Source organism: Dipodomys merriami, unplaced genomic scaffold (genome assembly GCF_024711535.1).
Source record: "Dipodomys merriami isolate MVZ:Mamm:240054 unplaced genomic scaffold, mDipMer1.0.p SCAF_38, whole genome shotgun sequence".
Taxonomy (NCBI): domain Eukaryota; kingdom Metazoa; phylum Chordata; class Mammalia; order Rodentia; family Heteromyidae; genus Dipodomys; species Dipodomys merriami.
Window position 1 is genome coordinate 5,234,013 of NW_027205381.1, and position 17,116 is coordinate 5,251,128.

At 44.6% G+C, this 17,116-nt stretch overlaps 1 long non-coding RNA gene across 1 annotated transcript; it reads left to right on the top strand.

Moving 5' to 3' along the window:
• Positions 1 to 15,951: 15,951 nt before the first annotated feature.
• LOC138804987 (uncharacterized) lies at positions 15,952 to 16,972 on the top strand. The gene is made up of 2 exons (XR_011365392.1): positions 15,952 to 16,038; positions 16,109 to 16,972. It is a non-coding gene; the product is annotated as an uncharacterized lncRNA (long non-coding RNA).
• The last annotated feature ends 144 nt before the right edge of the window (positions 16,973 to 17,116 follow it).

The window sequence follows — 17,116 nt, forward strand, 5'->3', positions numbered from 1 at the left end:
TAATAAGCTACCGCCTCCACTGTCTCCTGTCTTCCATATATGTCTACTTGCCCTCCCACATTGCCCATCCAGAAGCCAATCAGATTCCAGCACCAAGCTCTTGAACTTCCCAACCTCAGGACCATAAACAAAATCTTTTTTTCTTTGTAAATTATTCTGTATTTCAGTACAGCAACAGGAAATAAGGTAAAATGCAAAACTTGATCATCAATGAATGGAATTGCTATAAAAATACTGAAAATGGCAAAATAATGTTTATCAAAATGAACTCCAAGGAACGGAAATGTGTTTTTTTTTCTTTTTTGCTGTTTTCTTTTCTTTTTGTCTTGTTTGTTCTTTTTTCTGTCCTTGGAAGGGTAAGGGGGCACAGAAATGGGGGGGGGGAATGGTGAACAAATGTAGCAGTAGTACTTACTAGACAGTATGTGGAAAATGAACTTTACAACTTTTATGTGGGAATGAGAGGGAAAGCGGGAAGAAAGCAAGGGAAAAGGTGATATTGTCCAAAAAGAAATGTACTTATTACCTGACATGTAACTGTAACTCTTCTGCATATCATCTTTATAATAACAATTTTTTATCAGAAAAAAATACCTAAAATATGGGAGTGACTTTGGACCTGGAAAATGGCAGAAGTTAGGACAGTTTGGAGGAGCAGCTAGGAAAGATGGAGATTTCTGTGAGTGGCCTATGAAGGACAATGTTGGTGTGAGCTCAGAAGACAAATTAGCAAAGACTGGAGCTTCTCAGCAATCACTTCAGTGGCTGTGATCAGAATGCAGATAGAAATATGTACATAAAGACAATTCTAATTAGGTCCCATATACAAATGAAGAATCACTTCCTGGGAGGTGGAATTAAAGTTATCCTTGTTGAACAGCTGCAAAATTTTTGGCTGCATCATATCTGTGCCTTAGGGCTTTATGGAAGGTGGAATTTAAGAGTGAGGATTGCTTCAATCCTCTAATGAATTAGGTAAAACATTTCTAAGCCAAATATAGAAGGGCTTTGCTTTTTTTTTTTTTTTTGCCGGTCTTGGGGCCTGGGGCCTGGGTGCTGTCCCTCAGCTCTTCAGCTCAAGACTAGCGCTCTACCACTTGAGCCACTTCCTGGTTTTTCTGCTTAGATGGAGGAATGGAACCTAGGGCCTCATGCATGCAAGGCAAGCACTCTACCACTGAACCATCTTCCCAGCCCCTTTTTGGTTATTTTTAATCATTTATGCTGATGTGTTCAAACAAAAGAATGACCTAAAGAGAGAATTTACAGCTAAAAGAAGCAGATTAAGATGCATTATACTCATAAATTGATGTGTTGGATTAAAACCCCTTTGTACAACTACTTAAAGATTTTAAATAATTAATTAGAAAGTTTTTAGCCTTCCCAGGTAAGGAGTGGGAAAGATATTCAAAGAGAATAAGAATGTACAAGTTATTGTTTGTTAAAGAAATTGGCATAAGTACAAGAAAGCACAAAAGAGTGGGTGCTGTTCATCAGGACAATTGGAAAAACCCCAAAGGCACTTCAGATATTTTCAAGGTGGTTTTTCTGGTCTCAGGTTCAGAATAATCAGCCCTAAAGGGCAGAAAAAACTCACTGATCACTGCTCAGGGCTACCTTGGGCTCCTACTCCCCAGATTCCAGTCATGACTGGGCAGCCCCAGGTGCAGGTGCAAACAGAGGACACACAAAAACCACTGTGCTGCAGAGCACAGTGACCTCCACCTAGATGTCAGAGGACATACCATTTGGGAGCACAGACAGAAGCATGCCACCAAAGAAGAACCAACAGATAAACCCAAAAAGATGACTATCACTGAGACCCCAAAATGGTCATGCTACTAATGGGGTACAACACCTATCTAAGAAAGCTGCAGACACCAATATGAAAACTCCAGCCAGAGTAGCCAGATAGTATCTGCCTAGCAAAGCCACAAGGCAGATTTGCCTGAGGCCTTGCAGGCCCAACTCCTGCAGCAGTGTCCAGGAGGCATCCAAAGACTGGATGACTCCCAGATTGAAGACTCAATGTCTGGCTCACTGGGTTTCAGACTTGCTATGGGCTACTACTGCTTTGTTCCTGCCTTTTGGTCTGGAGGGAGCTAAGGCTTGAACTTATGTCTTTGCATTTAGTGCTTTACTACTTGAGCCATACTTACAGTCCTTTCGAGTTTGAAATAAACACACTATTGCTGTCCCTGTGTCTCATCTTGGAGATAGATTACTCAGTTTAGTTTTACAGGCTCACAGATGACACCTTGAACTTTGGAATTTTGATGTGTTGCAGGAATGAGTCAAGAGTTTGGAACTTGAGAGATGAAATAATTAAACTTCGAATTTAGGGGCCCAAGTGATGGAATGCTATGGTTTGGAAGTTGTCCTTGAACAAAACTCATGTTGAAACTTAATTGCCAGTGTAACAATACTGGTGGGGGGGAGGCTTTAAGAAGTCATTTGAGCTCTACCCTTATGGAAGGATTCATGCTTTTCCTCCAACAGGTTGTTACACAGCCACCCTTTGTTTCCTACTGTCCTCCACATACTTCCCCTTGCCCTTCTACAAGGAGGCCCTAATGAACAGCTGAGCAGATGCTGGCACCATGTTCTTGAGCCTCCCAGCTTCCAAGAGCATGAGCCAAAACAAACTTCATTTCTTTATAAATTGCTTCATCTCAATTAGTCTGTTATAGCAACAAAAAAACACACTAGCAGTGTAGAAAGAGGCATTGGTGACAAGGTTTCTAACAGAGTTGCCTTTAATTCTCTATCATTTCTTTAATTCTTTAATGCTTTCATTTCTTTAATTCTCTTGATTTCTGATTCTTTCATCAGTTACTAGTACATAAACTTCTTTAAATTTTATTTATTGTATCTAGATGCAGATGAGTCACACTACTCCTAGCTACTCAGGAGGCTGAGATCAGAGGATCTCAGTTTGAAGTCAGCCTAGACTTCACCAATTAGCCAATAAAAAGCCATGCTGGAGGTGTGGCTCAAGTTGAAGAACACCTTCAGCTATGAACAATAAAGCTGACTAAATATGAGAACCTGACTTCAGTCACTAATATTGGCACAAAGAAAAAATTCCATTTGCTCCATATTTTTTATGATGTTATACATATTTCTAATAGAAAATATGGAAAACATATTTCTGCAATTTTAATGCATTGATATTTCATATACATTTTAAGATAGGTTTTAGGTATTTGAGTTTTGTTCTGTGCATACACTTTTGTGTTATTCTTTTTTAACTTAATATGTAAAAGTACTTTCACTTATTTTTGCATATATAGGTGCATATATGTACACATATATGTATATACTTAATATATGTTGAAAGGTTTGGATGAGGTCATGAGGATGGGGGTCTGTGATGTTATTTGTGGCTTTATAAAAAGAAGAGGAGGGGTTGGGAAGGTGGCTCAGTGGTAGAGCACTTGCCTTGCATGCCTGAGGCCCTGGGTTCGATTCCTCAGCACCACATAAAGAAAAAAAAAAGAATATTGGAAGAATATAAAGAAGAGGAGAGACTTGAGTTAGCCTACTTACTCTTCATGTGATGCCCTCTGCCATGTTGTGATATAGAACGTGGCCCTCCTCAGATGCCAGCAGATGCCAACACCATACTCTGGGACCTCCCAACCTTTAGAACTGTAAACCAAATGAATTTCACTTTTAAAAATTAGAGAATACTTTATTGGTTTCTGTAATTAAACCCATATAGTTACATATTTTATACAGTGAGATACCCCTGTACAAATGAAAAGGAATTAAGTTTGACATTTCTACACAAATAAGGTTATTAATTTCTATTCTTCATGAATTTCTCAGCCTCCAGTATTTTGTTATAACAGTGGACTAGGTAATTCCAAATGGATCAAAGACCTCGAGGTAAAAGCAGATAACCTGAAATTATTACAGGAAGAAATAGGTAAAACACTGGTGGCTCCTTGGTACAGGTCCAACCTTCCTTAATAAAGACCGAGAAACACAACAACTCAAAGAAAGGTTGGATAGAGGGGCTGGGAAGTTGGCTCAGTGGTAGAGCACTTGCCTTGCATGCCTGAGGTCCTGGGTTCGATTCCTCAGCACCACATAAGCAAAAAGAAAAAAGCCGGAAGTGGCGCTGTGGCTCAAGTGGTAGAGCGCTAGCCTTGAGCTGAAGAGCTGAGGGACAGTGCCCAGGCCCAGAGTTCAGGCCTCAGGACGGGACCCCCCCCCAAAAAAAATGAAAGGTTGCATAGATGGGATTGCAATAAACTGCAGAGTTTCTGCATGACAAAGGACATAGCTGGCAAGATAAACAGAAAGCCCACAGAGTGGGAGATCTTCACTAGCCATACAATAGACAAGAGCCTTATATCTAAAATATACTTAGAGTTCAAAAATAAAAAAATAAAACAAAACAAATACCCAAAGAAACAGCCACCTATTAACAAGTGGGCTATAGACTTAAAGAGAGACTTCTCTGAAGAGGAAATAAGAATGGCCAGGGGCTGGGAAGGCGGCTCAGTGGTAGAGCGCTTGCCTTGCATGCATGAGGCTCTGGGTTCGATTCCTCAGCACCACACAAGCAGAAAAAGCCAGAAGTGGTGCTGTGGTTCAAGTGGTAGGGCTCTAGCCTTGAGCTGAAGAGCTGAGGGACAGCGTCCAGGCCCAGAGATCGAGCCCCACGACAGAAGAAGAAGAAGAAGAAGAAGAAGAAGAAGAAGAAGAAGAAGAAGAAGAAGAAGAAGAAGAAGAAGAAGAAGAAGAAGAAGAAGAAGAAGAAGAAGAAGAAGGAAAGAAGAAGAAGAGAGTACAAAGTAATTGATCAAAACTAAGTAGGAAATCTAAATGATTTATAAGTTATTAGTTCACTAGTTTTAATAGCATTCATAATTCTTTGGGTCAGAAGCTTGAGAAGGGCTACATGAGAGTTTCTATAGTGAAGGCAACTGAACAAATTCAGTGCTTTTCTGCTGACAGCTAGCAGTTCAGAGCATCTCAAAAACTTTTAGCTCACAAGTGTTGCTTCGGTTGTAACAACTGAAACGTCAAGTGGGCCTCTTCCTGTCCACTAGGTTTTTCAGCAAGAAAGTCAGTCCTCTCCTCAGGTGCTCAGGGTTTGAGACTAACCGTTTTTTTATGACTTAACTGCAAATGTCCATGAACAGAATAGTCTGTCAAAATATCCACATACTACCTGGCACCGATGGATCACACCTGTAATCCTAGCAATTCAGGAGTCTGAGACTTGAGAATAATGACTTGAATCTAGCCAGTGGAAGGAATGTCTGTGAAACTCTCATCTACAATTAAACACACACAAAAGAAGCTAGTAATTGAGCCATTGGTCAAGTGGTAGAGCAGGGCTAGACTTGATGGATAAAAAAAGAAAAACCCTTGGCTGGGAAGGTGGCTCAGTAGTAGAGTGCTTGCCTTGCTTGCATGCCCAAGGCCCTGGGTTCCATTCCTCAGCACCAGATAAGCAGAAAAAGCCGAAAGTGGGGCTGAGGTTCAAGTGGTAGAGTGCTAGCCTACAGCTGAAGAGCTGAGGGGCAATGCCCAGGCCCACAGTTCAGGCCCCAGGACCGACCAAAAAAAAAAAAAAAAAAGGATGGCCAATAGATACATGAAGAAATTCTTAATATTTCTGGCCATAAGAGAAATGCAAATCAAAGCAGCATTGAAATTCCACCTTACCCCAGTTAGAATGGCCATTATCAAGAAATCTAATAACAATGGATACTGGTGGGGATGTGGCCAAAAGGGAATGCTAGTACACTGTTGATGGGAATGTAAGCTTGTTCAGCCACTCTGGAAAGCAGTATGGAGGTTCCTCAAAAGACTAAAACATAGAGCTCCCCAGCAATCCTACTCCTGGATTTTTATCCAAATGAACACAAACAAGGCCATACTAAAGCTACCAGTGCTTCATTGTAGTATTATTTACCATAGTTAAGATATGGAACCACCCCAGATTCCCCTCAGGAGAAGAATGAATCAAGAAGATGTGGTGTATATACACAATGGAGTTCTATTCTTCCATCAGAAAGAATGATATTGCCCAATTCATAAGGAAATATAAAGAACTGGAAAATTTATATTAAGCAAAAGTAAGTCAGGTCCAAAGAAAAGTAGGTTGCTTGGTTTCCCTCATTTGTAATAACTAGAATATGTCTATGATAGTCTTTACAGGAGATCACAAAAGCCCAATTGCTGAGTGCATAGGACCATATATAATGAAGCAAATCAACATGGACTCCAAGAATTGGAAACAAGAAGTTTCTTATTATGTCCTGTATGCAGTTATTTCTATTTTTTTCTGTTATAGTTTTCTGTACCCTTTGTCTTGTATATGTTTATCCGACCTGATCAGTGGAAGGGAAAGGGAATCACATAAACAGCAGGACAGAGGATGAACTAATTGCAACAATGATACTCACTTGACACCATGTTGGAAATGAACTATTCAGCTTGTCAGGGGTGGGGGTGGATAGTAGGGAGGGGTAAGTGGGAGAATATAAGGGGAGGAGAGGTTAACAGTTTAAAAAGAAATGTACTCATTACCTTACTTATATAACTGTAACCCCAATTCATCAACTTTACAATAAAAATAAAGAACAATACCAACCAATGGAGACTGCAACTAATAATTATAAAAGGAATGGTGGAGTTAGGAAATCCATAATGGATATTCTCATGAATGGGTAAAAGGATTTTTTTTAAATGAGAAGCAAGATGTTTACCCTCAAAGTTTCTCATCCCAAATTAATAATTGCAAAGGAACATATTGAGGAATCCTGTAAACAACATATTTACAAAACTAGCAAATACATGCCATCTGCAGCTGAAGCTTCCAGAAGCTACCTGCTGAAATGTCCTCAGAGAACAATCTATGCCCTAGCTGTACTCAGCAACTTATATGCAATATTTTGTTTATTCTTTTTTAATGACAGTTGGGGAAAAGATTAGGGTTTCAGCTCAGTGCCTGGTGCTAGCTAGTCTATCAACTGAGCCAGGTCCCAGCCCTTTTTACTTTCATTTTTCAGAGTCAGTCTGGACTGTGATTCTCCTATTCATGTGTCCTGCATAACCAGAACCACAGATGTACACCACAAGATCCACCTTTTTTACTGGTTGAAATGGGGTCTGTCGCCTTTTTTTTTCTCCTCCTGGGGCTTGCTTTGCACTGCAATCCTTCCACTGCTACGAGGAATTAAGACTAACGTCTACATACTTACACTTGTACATTCCCAGCCTCTATTGATAACAGTGCCAATAATTCAAATGTTGTACTCAACTCCTTAGCAAGAAAAAGAAACAACCAATTATAACATGAATGAATTTCAAAGGCATTTCTGATAGCTTAAGGAAGCTCTTTAAAAATTATACTAAACACAATTCCATTCATAGGAAATTCTAGTAAAAGCAAAATGTATAGCCAGAGCTGGGCACTGGTGACTCATGCCTATAATCCTACCTACTCAGGAGGCTAAGATCTGAGGATCATGATTGGAAACCAGCCAGGGAAGGAAAGTCTTTGAGACTCTTATCTCCAATTAACTACCCAAAGGTTGGAAGTAGAGGTGTGACTCAAGTGGTATAATGCCAGCCTTGTGCATAAAATCTAAGGGACAGGTCCCAGGCACTGAGTTCAAATCCCAGCACCAGCACCAGAAACAAAAACATGATAGCCAGGGGCCAATGGATGTCCTGTAGAGGGGCAGATGGGAACTCTTGGCAGTGAAGGGAATATTCTTTCATCAGAGTGAGGTAGGCTTAATGATGTGTGATAACATCACCACATAACATGGACAGATGTGTACTTTAAACTTCAATTTAACAAAAATAATAGAATATCTACATTACACAGTTGTGTTGATACGTAGAGTGATATCTATTCAACCCCAATTCAATGCTGGCCCCGAGAGGCGTCCTAAAATGACGTTCTTGCCCATATGCCCAGGGCCAGGGTGCAGGCCTGCGCCCCTTCATCTGCCAGGCCCTCAGGTGAGTAACCAATGACGCCCGCCCTGTGAACGGTGAACAGTGCAGGTGCCGGGAAGCCTGCCCCGCCCCGCTCCCTCCACCCGGAGGGAAAAGGGCAGCAGCCTGTCCTAGAGCCTGAGGCTCCTCCTCCTCGTCCACATTCAAATCTAGCAGCCAGCCCTAGCCCTCACCACTCCCGCCCAGCTGGCGGTGGTAAAGTCCAGCGGGTCCGCCCCACCGCCCGAGGAGGTGGAGCGCCCACAGAGCCAGGCGTTGGGGCTGGGAGGACCCCGCCCCGCCCCGCCCCTCCCCAGGAGGCTGCTTTGGGGAGTTCTGACCCCCCCCCATTAAACAAGTGCACCAGGAGAAGCTTGGGAGGGGAGGTTGGGGGACGGAGAGGAAAAGTCAGGGAAAGACAGCAGACTTCACTGCTGCAGCAAGAAATTGCATTTTATTTACGTGTGTTATGTCTCATTGCTCAGCAACCAGAGCTCTCCTGGCGCGGCGGCCGGGAGGAGGGTCTCCTCTGCCGAGGCTGCGGTGACTCATCGCTGGGCCTAGGTTAACAGACATACTCACGGGGTTCTGGGCAAGGCCAGTCCCTCCTGGCCGTGGAATTCCTGGCTGGGACGGTGCCAGCTTCTCACCTGGCTGTCAGGGAAGGCTGAAGGAACGTGGCTCCTAGCTGTACCCATGCCAGCTGTCACATCACCTTCTGATTCCTGCCTCCTTGTTTTGTAAAAAGTCATTCTTGAAGCCTTATGATATTTAAAGTGTACTTATTTCTTCACACAACCTCTTTTCCCCTCCCTTTGACAATCAGGACCAAGTTAAACTTCCCCCAAAGTCCCCTGATTTGTGCTTAGAAGCATGTTGTCTAACCAAGAGCCTTGTCAGTCATTTTACCCTTACAACCCGCCTAAGGGACTTGGAGCACCTACCTTGCTTATCTGTGGGGTTCAGACCTGAGTTCTTGGTGGGATTCTGCAGACCAAGCTCTGGGGGAGGGTGCCCAATGTGAGGGTCTGGTCTTCCTTTTAGAATGGCCTGAAAGGTCCCAGCACAGGTGAGTTGCTGCCCTCCTGCCCTCAGCTTGTCTGCTCAGACCACTCATTGGAAACCCCAGTGGCCCTCTTGTAGCTTTGAGTCTCTCAAGGAATGTTGTCCAATCACCACATGGTGTCAGATTTTGACTATATTTTCCCAGTGGCTACAGGTATTGAGTAACCCCATTGATCCAGATCTGACTGTGCCATGCCCCTACTCTCCCCAGAGGACAGCCCTTGCTATCTGTTACTCATAGGGTTCTTCTTCCCTCCCTCCCCTCCCCCTCCTATTTCCTTCCCTCCCTCCCTTCCCTCTTCTTCTATCTCTCTCTCTCTCTCTCTCCTTCCTTCCTTCCTTCTTTCCTGCCTTCCTTCCCTCCTTCCTTCTTTTTCATTTGTGTTCCAGGATGTACTAGGAAAGTACTCCGCTTTCACTGCTACCATGGCCCTCTAGGACTGAATTTAAATTCTGAATTGTGGCAGGCAAACACAGCCGCCCTTTGGCGCCCCTTGGTCCTTAGCTCCTCTTGTCATTCTCACTAGCCTCTGCTTTCTAGACACAACTCCTCACGAGTTCCTTGAATCCTGTCAGGCCTAGTCTACTGCTGAACACTGGTCCTCTCCTGCTCTTCTTACAGGCCTCTGTACCAAGCTCTCTGAAGACCCCCACTCTACCATTACTGCTCACTACAACTCAAGAACCACTCACAATACCCATAGTATGGGAAGGAAACTAAGGCTAAGGAGGATAGCTTTCCTAAAGTCATTACTATAACAAAATGCCCCAGGCAGAATAATTTGAAAAGAGGTTAATTTTGGCTTATGTCTCTGTTGAAGTTCTAGGAGCCCTATCTGGTGATGGTGTTCTTGCTGGTACAGTCAGTCCTTCCTGTATTGTGTGGTTCAGGGCACTACATGGTAAGAGGGGTAGCAATGAGTGTTTAGGCATAAATTCTCTTTTCTTTTGTGGGCTGGTCCTGGGGTTTGAACTTCTGAGCTTTTGCGCAGGGATAGCACTCTATCACTTGAGCCACAGATGTACTTTCAGCTTTTTGGTGTTTAATTGGGGATGAGTCTGTAAGACTTCTGGTTCCAGCTGGCTTTGAACTGTGATCCTCAGATCTCAACTTCCTGAGTAGCTAGGATTACGGGCATGAACCACAGGCTGAAACCTGACTTTTCTAAAAGAGCCACCAGGATTCAGTCATGGGGACTTCCCCTGGTGACCTTCTCCAATCTTCATCTCCTCCCAGAGGCTTACTTACCTCCAGATACCACAGTCAGATGCTCTATACTTACATATACTTATATACTTTAGTACCTCACAGTGAAGCTTAAGCTCCAATATGTGAGCCTTAGGGGCTACTCCAACCAGACCCAAACCCTACCAGTCACATTCCTGCTTTTTACACTACCTTGGATATCTACACTGTACACATCTTGTAGGGTCCTCACATCCCCAGGGCTGAGGGGACCTCCAGGGAATCTCTGCCTTCTTCAATTCTGCCTCCATCTAAGGGTGCTGCTGAGTAAGTACTGGAAGGGAGGGCAAAAGATAAGACACTTATTCCATTTATTTATTTATTTACTTGTTTTGTTGTTCATGGAGCCTGAACTCTGGGCCTGGGCGCTGTCCCTGGGCTCTTCAGCTCAAGGTGAACACTCTACCACTTGAGTCACAGCGCCACTTCCAGCTTTTTCTGCTTATGTGGTTCTGAGGAATGGAATCCAGGCCTCATGCATGCAAGGCAAGCATTCTACCTCTGAGTCACCTTCCCAGCCCTATTTATTCCATATTGAAGAGCCTCAAGTCTATCAAATTTGTTTGCTCCAACTTTGAACCAGGATCTTCCAATCCCAGCCTATTGCATAGCTAGGATTATAGGTATGAAACACTAACTCTTGGCAACAGTACTATTTAAAAAATCATAGGGGGCTGGAAGGTGGCTCAGTGGTAGAGCGCTTGCCTTGCATGCTCAAGGCCCTAGGTTCGATTCCTCAGCACCACATAAGCAAAAAGAAAAAAGCCAGAAGTGGCACTGTGGCTCAAGTGGTAGAGCACTAGCCTTGAGCTGAAGAGCTGAGGGACAGTGCCCAGGCCCAGAGTTCAGGCCCCACGACCAGACCAAAAATAAATAAATAAATAAAAAATCATAGGTGCTTGTAGTTAGAAAAGAAGGAAGATCTCCTCCCCTTCCTCATTCCAGCCCCAGGAGCTCCCAAAGTGTGCATGAAGCCCCTGAAGCAGGGATGCAGCTGTATCAACTCCACACTCACAGCCACACTGTCCTTGTACGGTGTGTGCAGACACTACTCCCTGCCAGCCAGCTTGGATCTGCTTTTTAAAAATTATTTGTATTTTATTATTTACCAAGTCTGACTAGTACCTCATCTCACTTTTTCAAAATCATCCTGCAATAACAGGCTGGTTCCAGGGCTGGGGTGGGACAAGGACTAAGGGAGGCAGGGGCTTTGCTTTTGGTTTTGCAGGGGTTGGGAGGGTACTGGGGTTTGAACTCAGAGTCTCACAGATGTGCTATCTTTTTTTTTTGCCATGCCTCAGGCATCTTGCGCCAGACAACAAACAAAAATGAAAAGAAGGACTGAATGGGTCCAGCAGCAGGCTCGCAAGAGCCAGGTCTGGTACAATGTGAGGAAAAATCAAATAGTAGTGGATTCTGAGCCATAGCAGCAAAGAAATAGCCAGGAGTCCATACAGACCTAAGAAATTAAAAACAAAAGCAAACAAACAAATCAGGCACTGGTGGCTCATGTTTATAATCTAAGCCTGTAATTCCAGCCTCCTGATATATGAGGATTCAAAGCCAGTCTGGTCAGGAAAGTCCATGACTGTTTAGTTAGCCTCTAAAAAGATGGAAATAGAATGATAGCTCAAATGGTAGAGTATTAGCCTTGAGCAAAAAAGCTCAGGGATATTGCCCAGGACCTGAATTCAAGCCCAAGTACTGGCACAAAGATTAAAATGGAATAAATGAGGAAAGAGATAGTTCTTTTCTACAGAAGGATTGCAATTAAATAATGTAGGAAGAATGATATAAATAGAAAATCCTCATTTGGTAAAACTCATAGTAACAGTCATTGCAGACAACAATCATTGACAGATGCTAAAATTAGTGTATAAAAATGCTATAAAAATAGTCATAAAGCAGCTCTCCACAGGACATCTGTTAACTAGGAAGGAAAATAGTAAGTTTACAACACAGAAAGCTCAAGAAGATACTGCTTAAACAAAATAACCACAGTTCACATGACCTACCCACTGGTACAGTATCCTGAGCAAGACCCAGCACCACATTGTGATGTTTTTGCAACAACCTCAACATAGTTAAGAGAAATCATCAGATAAACTCAAAATGAGGAGTGTTAATGTGTCATTGTGGCAAGGACAAACCAAGGAACTGACCCAGATTGGTGAAGTGTAAAAGCCAGTTGAGATTCTCAATGGCATCCTGGGCTAGACATCAGTAGAAGACAAGAGGAAATGGGACAGAGAGGTACATGTCCTAGTTGGGACAGGCCCCACCTTGGAATTGTGCTTTCTTTCCCAGATGCCCTCAGAATTACAACTTATCATGTTTTCACTCATATCCAGATTTGAGACCTGAAAAATTTAATGGTAACGAGTCAGGCATTGGTGGCTCACAACTGGCATTCAAGCTAGATCCAAGCTTCAGAAGGATGGCAGATCCAGGCCTGCCCGGGCAGAAAAATCTATGTGAGTCCATTACAACTGATGAAACTGAATGTGGTGGCCTGCACTTGTTATTACCGCTACAATGGGAAGCCTAAAACTGGTACATCTCAGTCCAATGCAGGCAGAAAGTGAGCTCTTATCTCAAAAAATAACCAGCATCGTGGGGGTGGGTGGGATGTAGTTGAGGTGGGAGGGCAGGGATGGTAGGGGAAAAAAAAAGGTAGGAGGCAACAATGCTTGATAAGAAATGTACTCATTACCTTGCTCATGTAAGTGTAACCCCTCTGCACAGTATTTTTACAATAAAAAAACATATTTAAAAAAATAACCAGCATCAAGAAAAGGATGGATGTGGTTCTGCAGTACAAAGAAAGGGAGAGAGATGTGGCTTAGCAGTAGAGCATCAGCTTAATAAACATAAAGCCAGGATTTCAAATCCCACTACTTCCAAAAATAATAATGATAATATGACATGATTGTAAAAAAAAGACTGTTTTTGAAAGAAACCCACAGGGGTAAATACAGGAGAGGGTGATATGAAGCATATTTTGATCAAAATTTACTATATGTTGTAAGTATCACAGCAATTATAATTTATGATTTGTGATTATGTTAATAATCTTATGTTATTTTGTTTTTGTTTTTGTTTTTGTTTTTTTTTGGTCCGGTCATGGGGCCTGAACTCTGGGCTGGATACTGTCCCTCAGCTCTTCAACTCAAGGCTAGCACTCTACCACTTGAGCCACAGCACCACTTCCGGTTTTTTTCTTTTTTGCTTATGTGGTGCTGAGGAATCGAACCCAGGGCCTCATGCATGCAAGGCAAGCGCTTTACCACCGAGCCACCTTCCCAGCCCATCTTATGTTATTTGTACACTTAATTTATGCTAAGAAGAATTTTAAGAGGGTTGGGAAGGTGGCTCAGTGGTAGAGTGCTTGCCTCACATGCATGAGGTCCTGGATTTGATTCCTCAGCACCACATAACAGAAAAAGCTGGAAGTGGCACTGTAGCCTCTACAAATTACAGTAGAGCCTCTGTGAACAGAGGAACAGGCTTGGGGTCAGTATGATCCAGCAACCCTGGCGTTCTTTGCTTTCTTCCATATAGTCAAATGGTTCTAGAAATTTCAGGCTCTACATCTGCTTACCATAGTGGATGAGAGTAGGGCCTTTCTGGTGGTTGCCTATTTAAAGAATAAGAAAGAACACTTGTTCCCAGAAGGTTCTAAACTTGTCCTCATATTCCATTGGCCTGAATTTAATTACAAGCCTATTCCTGAAGTAATCTGTGCTCCAGGAAAAGCCAGACTCACATTGGCCAGAGCAATGGAATCCTTCTCTGATATATCAGATTCCACAAACTCCACTCGGGAACTGCAGGCAAGGGCTGGGCTTCCCTGACGCACATGTGCAGGGAGGGATGCCTGGACAAAATCAGGGTGCTGTTAAGAGAGAAAGAAGAACACTGCAAAAAGCAGTGTTCACAACTCCAAGTAATGTTCTCATTTGTAATAGTTGCCTTCCCTGGTGGAGTTTCCTATAGAGCAGAGAATGTGTCTGGCAAAGATGATGCTTACTGTTCCTTCTGATGTATTTCTTGTTGTCAAGGAGCCAAAGGCATAAATCCTGTTTATACAGTAGGCTCTCAGCATTGATGAAGGACAAGACAGGTCTATGAGAGCCCTGACAGCATTAGGTATTTCCTTCAGGGATCCATAGTAGCACCAGCAAATTGGAGATTTTTCAGGCTCTATGAGACACCTATTCTGTCAGCTTCTCTGAGGAGGATACTGTAAGGGTCCTGATGACTAAACACCTCCACCTGACAAATTAGCACTCTCACTTCTGCTACTTTGCATTGCTCTCTGACTTCCTTAGCATTTTCTTCAGGACATCTAACCCCCATCTAATTGCCTTGGGATTTTAGTGTGTTGTCTCCCCCATGAAACCTTAAATGCTGTGTAGATAAGAATTAAAGAGGCTCTGGGAGACAGCTCCCTGGAACTGTTCCCTGGAACTCAATCAGATCTGCTTCTAACCAGATGCGCTGGCCACAGCGGTTCTGAGGGTGTTTAATCCTTCAGTCTTTCTGTGATACTCTGGGGGCTGCTAAACAGCATCAGAGAAGAAAGTCTGCAGGATTACAAACCACAACCCTCCCTCCTTCCCTCCCCCTCCCTCCCTCCCTCCCTCCCTCCCTCCCTTCCTTCCTTCCTCCCTCCCTCCCTCCCTTCCTTCCTTCCTTCCTTCCTTCCTTCCTTCCTTCCTTCCTTCCTTCCTTCCTTCCACCTTTCCTTCCTCCATCCTCCCTCCCTTCTCCCCCTCTATCTTTGTGCCTGTACTGAGGCTTGAACTCAGGGCCTGGGTGCTATCCTTAGCTTTTATGTGCAAGGTTAGCACTCTGTCACTTGAGCCACAGCTCCATTTCGGATTTTTGGTAGTTAACTGGAGGTAAGAGTCTCACAGACTTTCCTGGCTCAGCTGGCTTCAAACCAAGATCCTCAGATCTCAGCCTCCTGAGTAGTTAGGATTCCAGGCTGGAGCCACCTGTTCCTGGCTTAATTTAAACATTTAATGTTGCTCAGCGATGGTGGCTCATGCTTGCAATCTTAGCTACCCAGAAGGCTGAGAGCTGAGGATCCTGGTTTGAAGCCAGCCCAGGCAGAAAAGCCCCCATGAGACTGAAAAACCGAAAGTGGCACTGTGGCTGAAGTGGTAGAGTGCTAGCCTTGAGCGCAAAGAGGCTCAGGGAGGGACAGCGCTCAGGCCCTGAAGCCTCACTACCAACAACATAAAAAAGTTTAATTTATTAGTGACCAAATATCATATGGCAACAAGATCCTCCCACCCATATAATCACTTATGCATCAAGGTCCAAAAGACACAAAACAGATGTTTAAATGGGGAAGGGCCAATCTAGCTCAAGTTCTAGGGGGTTAAAGTAAATCGCGGAAAATGAGCACAAGCAGCTGCTAGATGTCTAGGAGGCTGCTTCTGCTGAGAACCATCTTAGTTACAAAGACATAGTTGTTGACTGCAGGTTGGAACTTATTAGGTGGTAACATCAATTAGTGTTTCATGACTATTACCAAAAAGGAGAAAGAAAGATGGAAAGAGGAGGAGGAAGAGGGGGAGAGGAGAGGAGAAGGAGAGGGGAGGAGAAGGAAGAGAGGAAGGGAGGAGGAGGGGTGTGGAGGAGGAGGAGGAGGAGGAATAAAGAAAGGAAGAAGGAGGGGGAGGAAGGGAAGGCAGAGAGGAAGGGGAAAGGAGGAGGACAGGAAGGGAGTGTATCACCATATTAAGGTAAGGTGTTGTGTTTTGGAGTGGGGTTGTGATGTACGATGTATGCCTTACCAAGGGTTCCGCTTCAAAGGAAAAACAGGCTTTGTAAAGCATCGCCCTGAGCCTCAGCGCAGCTTCTGCCCGGGCTTGGCGCGTTCCTGCGATCGGCGTCAGGCCCGACTTCCGCGAAGCTTCCTGCGCTGCCACTGGCCCCCGGCGGGTGAATGGCCAACCTCCTCCGGTCCCTCCGGTCCCCTCCGGCGGGACGCGGCGCAGTCCGGGCGCTGACTCACCGCTGACTCAGCGGGCGCCGGGCGGGCTCCCGGCCCGGCTGCTGGCACGGGACGCGGCGGGCACCGCGAGGGCACCAGGCGGCCCCCCCGCCCCTCCGCATGCCATCGCGGGGGCCTCGCCAGGCCGGGGCCTCGGGGAAGCGGCCGCCGCGTTCTCCGGGAGGCCGGGACTCGCCTGGGGTCTCCAGCCCAGCGACCGCACCTGGGACCATGGCAGGGTGGGGCCGGTCTCCCATCTGGAGCCGCCAGGTCCCCTCCTCCGGGAAGGCCCCTCGGGAGAGCGCTGAGAGCCCCTTCCGCCCCGCGTCCTGCCTGCTTAGGCTCTGGCTTGAGCTGTAGCTGAACCGAACCCGAGCGCGCCCGCCTGCAGCCCGGGGCGGGAGGGACCGCGCGCTGGCACGTGTTCGTGGACAGATTCTACCCAGACTGTCACCCAGGCCCGAACCCCCAATGTCACGTTCAGGTTGTAACGCGGTGAAAATTGTGTATTTTAAATCATACATGATCAAGGGCATTAAAGCTTGAGAAACTGCTGTTTAGGCGACATTACATACACTGTGTTCTTTTTTTTTTGCTAAATGGTATGACTTACATAATAGGATTAGTTCACAATGGCAATGGGTAATATTTAGTAGGATTAATAAAACTATGTGAGAAAAACATGATTGGTGTTTCCTCCTCTGTGATAAGGCACCTTATTTTAACTCAGTATTCACTTATACTAAGGCATCGTGGTGGCCTGGGCCTGTAGTCCTAGCAATAGGGAGGCTAAAGGCTAAGGTGGGAGATTTGTTTGAGTTCAAGCA